Source organism: Chanodichthys erythropterus, chromosome 11 (assembly GCF_024489055.1).
Source record: "Chanodichthys erythropterus isolate Z2021 chromosome 11, ASM2448905v1, whole genome shotgun sequence".
Classification (NCBI taxonomy): domain Eukaryota; kingdom Metazoa; phylum Chordata; class Actinopteri; order Cypriniformes; family Xenocyprididae; genus Chanodichthys; species Chanodichthys erythropterus.
In genome coordinates this window covers 326,120-335,305 of record NC_090231.1, presented here as the reverse complement: position 1 = coordinate 335,305, position 9,186 = coordinate 326,120, and the positions used below count along the sequence as shown (strand labels likewise).

Below are 9,186 nucleotides of genomic sequence, written 5' to 3'. Positions count from 1 at the left end.
AGGAGTTATGAGCCATTTCGCACATTTGATCGCTGTAGCGCCACCTATTGGCCGATTTGGGTCATACTTTGTCAACCTCTCCTCGATTTTTGTACTATCATTTGACAAAGTTTCAAGTCTCTAGCACTTACGGTTTAGGCTGCACAATCAGTTTTACGGCAGAATAATAATAATAATAATAATAATAATAAAAATCCTAACAATTACAATAGGGTTTCAGCACTTCGTGCTTGAACCCCTAATAATAATAATTAAAGCTGCAAGCAGCATTTACCGGGGTTCAAGCATTTAAGACCTTTAAGCAGATATGCATAAAAAGATATTTTAAAGTTTGAAAGATATTTAAGTTTTATTTAGCAAGCATGTCACCACTTAAATCACAGATGAACAGCTATGATATATGCTAAACCAAACACAGAGAAAGAAAAGGCTTAAACAATAATACGCATGCTTACTCATACACACACACACACCACTTATTAGGTTCACTTTCATTCTGTGTCAAAACAGTATCTGTTTTGTGTTTCAAGTATATTTCCATGTTCACTACATTAATTAAACGTGCTTACAAACACATTTTGTTGCAGATATGGATATTTGAAATCAATAATGAGGTAAGAAAATGCTTATTCCAGGTTTTCCCTTTAAAAATCATCATTTTCAGGTCTCAATGTAATTGTAATGTTGTATTATTGCAAAAAAACATATGTCAGATGAACAAATGAAGAGGTAAACCTTGACAAAATGTGATTTGTAATGATATAATAAGGATTTATATAGTTTAAAAGAGATTGGAAAAACCTTGAAATCTTGAACTATATTAGTGGCCTTCTACTGCCATCTGGTGGCAAATGACAATTTCAGGACATACAAAACATATGAACATTGTCATTCAACACATTTTTAACTGTTAAAGTTAGCTATTGTCCCGATCTCCATGAAATTGCTTGTTTAGAGTCATGTCACACGTCCTTGCTTATTTTCAGAAAGATCTGAGCATTCCTTGTAGAGATATATGGCTTTCAGGGACACTTGGTGAAGGCCACATTTTGAAATTATCCACTAATGCAAAAGTTCAACTTTTTTTGATCATTATTAAACAACAGAGTCCAGAGAATTGTACTGCATTGGTTTTATTCAGATTGAGCAAAAAACCTGATTAGTATGCAAAAGTAGGTTTTTAAAATATTCTTGAATGAACAATTTGATTGGCAAAATAAATGATGGGTAACAAAATGTTTACTCCAAGTCTCCTTAAAGTTTCACATAATGTGGCAAAATTGTCATTAATACTTCAACCGAAATTAAGTGATGCATTTTGACAAAATGTGATTGTAATCATTAATAGTGATTTTATCAAGTCTAAATATGGATTATAGAACAATATGACAACTTTAACCAGCAGGTGGCAGCAAAGGACCAGTCATTAGCCTACTTTCATGGTCTGGTTTTGGTTTTGTACATTTTCCATGACTGCATTAAACATGTTTACACACACATTGTTGTAGATATTTGAAATACATGATAGGTAAGAAAATCTTAGTGCAAGTCTTGTCTTTCTGACAACAGAATAATGAATGAAGTTTACAAAACAAGTTTACAAAACATTACAATTATTGAGAAATGGTATTTGCCATCTATGTACAAAAAAACTCCTCAAGGCTGAGCCTAAAACTAGTTCTTGTTTTCTATTACATAGATTTAATCTATATTCAGTATTTTTTTTTAAATAAGTTTTATACATTAGAATTCCTGTACATGCTGTAGTTAGTCATGCATTTAAACTGTACAGAGGAAAATAGTTTGCAATGCATCCCTGGTTGCTAGTGCCAGAAAAAATTAGAGATGCACCGATCGACCAGCCAAGGACTGGAATCGGCTCAGACTAGTAACCGACCGGTCAGTCTGACATCGTAGTACACAATGCCATGACATACTACGCTATACAAGTGGTAATGAGCTAGTTTTAGTCAATCGTCAGTGCACAATGCTAAATAAAGGCGTAAACGAGATCTAAAAGGTTTTGAGCTTGTCCACTTTCAATCACTTCCAGAGGTAGTTGAAAATGCATTCGGATTGTTTTCATAGTGTAGATGTTCAGTTCATGTGGTCGAAATGACCAAAGTAATAGCAAAGATGTTGACACCAGTGGCGGCTGGTGCAAACATTTTTTGGGAGGGGCGCAAAAAAAAAAATTACAAATGCAGAAATGAATAGGCTAATTGTTAAATAATCATTTAACAAGTGACATCATAATGTATCATTACTGCTTATCTAAAACATGGAAAATTCAGTATTTAGAGCATGCCATAGGGCTGGGATCTAAAAAAAAAATATCTGTATTTAATTTTTAAAAAATTATTTCACGTCCTGCCCAATATTGTCCTAGAGACAATGTTCATATTGAAGGCTATAAAAACAAGATATGCTATATTATGTGCAAAAAAAGGGTCAGGCTATATTCTAAAATTGTAACTTTACAATCTAAAAACAAAATGCTTTTTAAAGCAGAAGTTAAATACACTAAACTAAAAATGAAAATAAATAAAAACAAAAGAACAGACTAATCATTATTATTATTATTTTGATTACCCTACAACAGTCACTACACAGTTTCTGCTATCATACAAATACACTTAGTTGTTGGTTCGAAATTCTACATATGGCATAATTATGTTCGCAAACAAAAATAAATTTTCAACAAATATTTTTAGCAAAATGTATTTTACTCAGATTGAACTCCGTCTCTTTGGCGCGCGTGCACGCGGCGGCGCACGTTCACAGAAGTTTGTGCTTGCTGAAGGCTCGTCCTCACCTGACTGCAAAATGGAAATATTATTTCTCAACTTTCTAACATTTACAGATGGAGAATATGTCTTTGAAATGTAAATTATGCACTGAGGAAATTATTAAATGTCACTTCAGCTTTAAAAAAAAAAAAATTAATAGAGGTATGTTTGTTTCCACCAATCGCTGCACAAGTTCAGGTTATGTATGATGACGAAAGCACGTTAGTGCAAGCCCTCTCGAAACCCATAGAGATTGCATTGCAGTGCCTGCAGTTCGAAAAAAAAGTTCTTTGAATGGAGGTCTATGGGAGCAGTCGGGGCAAATCTCGGCCAGACTGAAATCGCCCCAAAAGAGGCGGTACTCCACAGAGCGTGACTCGACGCTGATTGGACTATATCCAGAGGCAGAACAAACAGCCTAGCAGTGACAGCTAGCGTAACTCTGTGGTTGAATGTGATTGAAAAATCTGTCCCTTTCTCACTTTGGTGGTGCGTCACCCTAATGAAGAAACCGCCCCTGGTTGACGCCAATAAAACTGAAAAGTCTTCACATTTGACACGACAAGTCCAACTGAGCCACGAGTTCATCCATCAAATCTTGATTAACAACTTTCAGTATTACATATCATCGCGGCTGAGAAAAGAACACAACCCTGTCCAGACAACAGGTTAATGCCGTGGGAGTGTGTGTATAATATATATATTATATATACCTTGAAACCGCGAGAATCTTTAAAAAAAGACAAAAAAATGATACAGATTTTTGCTCAAACTGTCCAGCATTAATTGAACTATGACAAAATCAGGACAGAAGTGGATGAAAATGAACAAAAGAGAGGGATTAAAACACCAGGTGCAAATGGCAATGTGTCTCCCAGCTCCCAGTGATCAGATCAACCTAAACAAATCATGTGTAAACAGGCTCATAATTACAATCTTACATACACATTAAACACTTTTACATACCAGAGGAGTTTTCCATTGTAATGAAACTGAAACGTGACTACTTTGAGGGCGTCATGATGATATATTCTTCACTGCTTGAGCCTCCTCAGCAGAAAATCCCCCTTATCAAACTCAGTACAGCTGAACACCTCTCCCTACACAACATAGAAGAAAAATCATCACTGTAAATAACAATCAACCTGAGACAGCTTTATTAAACAAATTAATTTCACTTTAACGTACACCTATCAAACCATTTAACTAACCTTTAAAAGCATTGATGCATCTCTCTTCTGAAGTGATATCTGTATCCTCCAGTGGCTAGGGCTTTCAGACATTATTTGATGTCTGCTGTCATATAAAAAAAAACATCAAGTTTAAATTTGCCATTATTCAGCATGTTTGTTTTCAGTATAAATGTTAAGACTGACAATTTGTGTATTAATAAGTTAACAAGAACACATCTTGAACTCTTTAGGTTTCTTAATCTCTTTAAACCAAGCTAAACTGTAGTAATATTTAACAGAACCCACACGAAAAAAATAATATAGTAATTTTTAGTAAATACTCTAGTGTTATTTAACCATATGGTAAAGTTACTACAGTAACTTGAATGAATTTGTTGTGGTAATTCTATAGATGATTTAGTAAATCTACTATAGTAATATAAGCAAATTACTTTACCCAATACTGTACTAAGTTTTTACAACTATAGGGTTCAATACACCACAGTTTACTGTAGTAAAAACTAAGGTATACTACAATATATTACAGTTTATCAGTTCATTATAGTTAATACTACAGTATGTTGTAATTTATTAAATGATATATTATGCTACAGTATCCTACAAATAATATAGTTTACTACAGTATTTCTTCATAAGGGCAGCATGTCAGGACACTGTAGCCTACTGGGTGGGAATGGGAAACCCCTCCCTTTCACAGATTGTAGTCATGACAATGCAATATTATGACGGCTACTTGCTAGACAATTTTATGTTACAGTTACAATTATACATTGCTGACAGAAAACAAGTTTAAAACTAACTACTGACAAGCATCGCTGATCCTGACAATCTGTTAACAGAATGACAATAACTGTCAGAAAGCAGCTAGCGCGATGCTAATGGTGCTAACGGACCGTTAGAATCGCGCGCTAGCTGCTTTCTGACTGTAATCAGCGAGGAGACTACAAAACATGAACAAACTGAACATGCAGTTAAACTGACGAATAAACATTAGTATAACTTACCTTTCGTATAATAGTTACTTCAAAAAGGTCCAAATCATAGATGTCTTCTCAGCTAGTGTTTCCATTTGGTCCAACAGGAAATGATTGTGACGTATCACTAACGTTACTTAAACTGACTGATAACAACTTTCAAATGACCTTCATCACTGCACAATCACTCTGCGTTATATATTTAATTTATGATTGATAAATTATATAAAAATATATTTTTGATAATTAGAAAACTGTATTAACATTTAAATTAATACACAAGTTTGACAAAACCAGAGATTATGAGGACTCCCGGCTGTCAGCCAATCAAATGCCTCGATTCCAAACAAGAGGGGAGGGGGTGCAGTACCACAGAACCACCTACGAGGGCGCTGTCTCAATACACAGCTTGTGTGCAGAAATATTAGTCAATTTGATTTTCTGATCATATTTCCAAGCACATTTTACCAATTCCAATCCACATCAATCTTAATAACTAGCCTACTATTAATATTGTTTTTAATCATTTATAAGTGACCCAATGAGAATTTTGCTGTCCCATGGTCATGACCGTTTTTGCTCATTTTGCCTGTAAAAGAAAACCTGCCTAATAATTCTGCACACCTGAATTTAAGGCATTTTTCATTTCCAGCCTTCATGAACAATTATATATCACTTATAAATGATTAAAAACAATATGAATAGTGGTTGTTAAGATTGATTTGGATTGGAATTGGCAAAATGTGCTTGGAAAAAAAATATGATCAGAAAATCAAATTGCCAAATAATTCTGCACACAGTGTATACACAAAATCAGGTAATTGTGAACTATGGGGACATGAGCAGAAATTTTGATTTTGCACTTCTACTTTGTCTGAATTATGAGGACACCGGCCCTGTCCTCATAATACAAAATGTCCCTCTAGTGTGGTGTGTATTCATATGAATTGTCCTCATAAATCACAAACACACAATGTTACTCTAGAAAAGTAAAGTTACTCTAAAATAATTAATTAGCCTAATTAATAAATAGCATTAAAATAAATGTCACAGGACAAAGTAGAATTCCATTAAATAAAATCACAATGTCCAATAAGATTCTAAGATTCTAAAGGACAAAGTGAAATTCCATTAAAATAAATCTGAATGTTCAATGGGATTATGAGAATCCAATAAGATCCTACAAGACGAAGTGAAATTCCATTAAAATCTTTCAGAATGACCAATAGGATTTCAAGAATCCAATAAGATCCTACAGGACAAAGTAAAATTCCATTAAAATCTTTCAGAATGTCCAACAGGATTTCAAGAATCCAATAAGATCCTAAAAGATAAAATGAAATTCCAATAGGATTTTTTGACAAGGGATAACTGTTATAACTTCTATACCTGTTGCCCAATCTTCACAAAATTTGTCATGCTTATTTAGAACAATATTTGGCATATGCTCACTTATTTTCGTGAAGTTCCGACTTTTCGTTTAGGATTTATAGGCTTTTGAGTACATTTTGCCACACCCATTTTCTAAATGACCAGTTATAGCAACCCAAAGGACAAAGTTCAACTTTTTTTTGATAATTATTGATCTAGAGAGTCCATAGAATTGTCCTGCACTGGTTTCATTCCAATCGGGTGAAAAACCTAGGACTAGTTCGCAAAAGTAGGTTTTTCACATATTTGCGAATAATTAATGAACGATTTGATTGACAGAATTGGTTCTTGAGGCAAAGTTGTTCAGCATGAGGAGATCTATCAAATGATATGCATTTTATGAAACACCATGTGATTACCGAGGCGTAAAACTCGTTAGCGCCAACTTGTGGCCGATTTCTTTCAAAATTCTTACAGACCTCTAGGACCATGAGTTGAACATGCCCATTGAGTTTCGTTCCGATCGGCCTCCGTTAACCTGGTCTAATAGGTGCTCAAACTTCATTGGCCGATGGCGGCCATGTTTTTTGAGATACGCCAATGTCCTCATAGACCATCATGCCCCCTTGGACCAAGACACTGCATGCCAAATTTCAAGTCGATTGGACTAACGGTTGCTTAGTTACAGACGTGTTTATGTTTTTTTCAAGTTATAGCGCCACCTAATGCCCAATCGACGAGATTTTTTTATCGTGACCAAAGAATGAGCCCATACACATGTGTACTGAGTTTGGTGCAAATATCTCATTTCGTTCTCGAGTTATAGCCATTTTAGTAAAAGTGGCTCCGCCCTTAACGTACGTTTTGGCGCCCCTTCGTGACCGTGAATCAAAATTTCAACTTTTTTTTGATAATTATTGATATTCACACTCCAGAGAACATTTCTGCACTGGTTTGGTTCCGATCGGGCAAAAAACCTAGGACTAGTTCGAAAAGTAGGTTTTGGACAAAATTCAAAATGGCGGGAAAACGGGACCTCGGAGAGCAAATCTGATCTTCTACGCTTGTCACCGCCTTGACGCAAGGATTCCAAATATGTAATTCTTTTAATCTATGACAAACGGTTTAGGAGTTATGAGCCATTTTGCGCATTTGATCGCTGTAGCGCCACCCATTGGCCGATTTGGGTCATACTTTGTCAACCTCTCCTCGATTTTTGTACTATCATCTGACAAAGTTTCAAGTCTCTAGGCCTTACGGTTTGGGCTGCACGATGCGTTTTACGGCAGAAGAAAAAGAATAATAATAATAATAATAATAAAAATCAGCACAATAACAATAGGGTTTCAGCACTACGTGCTTGAACCCCTAATTAAAGCTGCAAGCAGCATTTACCGGGGTTCAAGCATTTAAGACCTTTAAGCAGATATGCATAAAAAGATATTTTAAAGTTTGAAAGATATTTAAGTTTTATTTAGCAAGCATGTCACCACTTAAATCACAGATGAACAGCTATGATATATGCTAAACCAAACACAGAGAAAGAAAAGGCTTAAACAATAATACGCATGTTTACTCATACACACACACACCACTTATTGGTTCACTTTCATTCTGTGTCAAAACAGTATCTGTTTTGTGTTTCAAGTATATTTCCATGTTCACTACATTAATTAAACATGCTTACAAACACATTTTGTTGCAAATATGGATTTTTGAAATCAATAATGAGGTAAGAAAATGCTTATTCCAGGTTTTCCCTTTAAAAATCATCATTTTCAGGTCTCAATGTAATTGTAATGTTGTATTATTGCAAAAAAACATATGTCAGATGAACAAATGAAGAGGTAAACCTTGACAAAATGTGATTTGTAATGATATTATAAGGATTTATATAGTTTAAAAGAGATATAACATGACAAAACCTTGGAAAAACCTTGAAATCTTGAACTATATTAGTGGCCTTCTACTGCCATCTGGTGGCAAATGACAATTTCAGGACATACAAAACATATGAACATTGTCATTCAACACATTTTTAACTGTTAAAGTTAGCTATTGTCCCGATCTCCATGAAATTGCTTGTTTAGAGTCATGTCACACGTCCTTGCTTATTTTCAGAAAGATCCGAGCATTCCTTGGAGAGATATATGGCTTTCAGGGACACTTGGTGAAGGCCACATTTTGAAATGACCCTTTTATATCCACTAATGCAAAAGTTCAACTTTTTTTGATTATTATTAAACAACAGAGTCCAGAGAATTGTACTGCATTGGTTTTATTCAGATTGAGCAAAAAACCTGATTAGCATGCAAAAGTAGGTTTTTAAAATATTCTTGAATGAACGATTTGATTGACATAATAAATGATGGGTAACGAAATGTTTACTGCAAGTCTCCTTAAAGTTTCACATAATGTGGCACAATTGTCATTAATAATTCAACCGAAATTGAGTGATGCATTTTGACAAAATGTGATTGTAATCATTAATAGTGATTTTATCAAGTCTAAATATGCATTACAGAACAATATGACTACTTTAACCAGCAGGTGGCAGCAAAGGACCAGTCATTAGCCTACTTTCAGTTTAAAAATGGTCTGGTTTTGTACATTTTCCATGATTGCATTAAACATGTTTACACACACATTGTTGTAGATATTTGAAATACATGATAGGTAAGAAAATCTTAGTGCAAATCTTGTCTTTCTGACAACAGAATAATGAATGAATGAATGAATGATAAATGGGAATTTGGTTTTTCGCTTATATCTCGGGAACAGGACATCGAAAAATTCTGAAACTCAGAGGGTAGATAGAGCTCAACGGGCCCTGTGGAACGAGACCATCGCCAGGACAGT

At 34.7% G+C, this 9,186-nt stretch overlaps 1 long non-coding RNA gene across 1 annotated transcript; it reads right to left on the bottom strand.

Moving 5' to 3' along the window:
* Positions 1-3,719: 3,719 nt before the first annotated feature.
* On the bottom strand, positions 3,720-5,443 carry LOC137029982 (uncharacterized). Its single transcript, XR_010896363.1, has 3 exons — positions 4,987-5,443; positions 4,001-4,085; positions 3,720-3,889 (listed from the first exon to the last, which is right to left on the bottom strand). It is a non-coding gene; the product is annotated as an uncharacterized lncRNA (long non-coding RNA).
* Between the last annotated feature and the right edge of the window lie 3,743 nt (positions 5,444-9,186).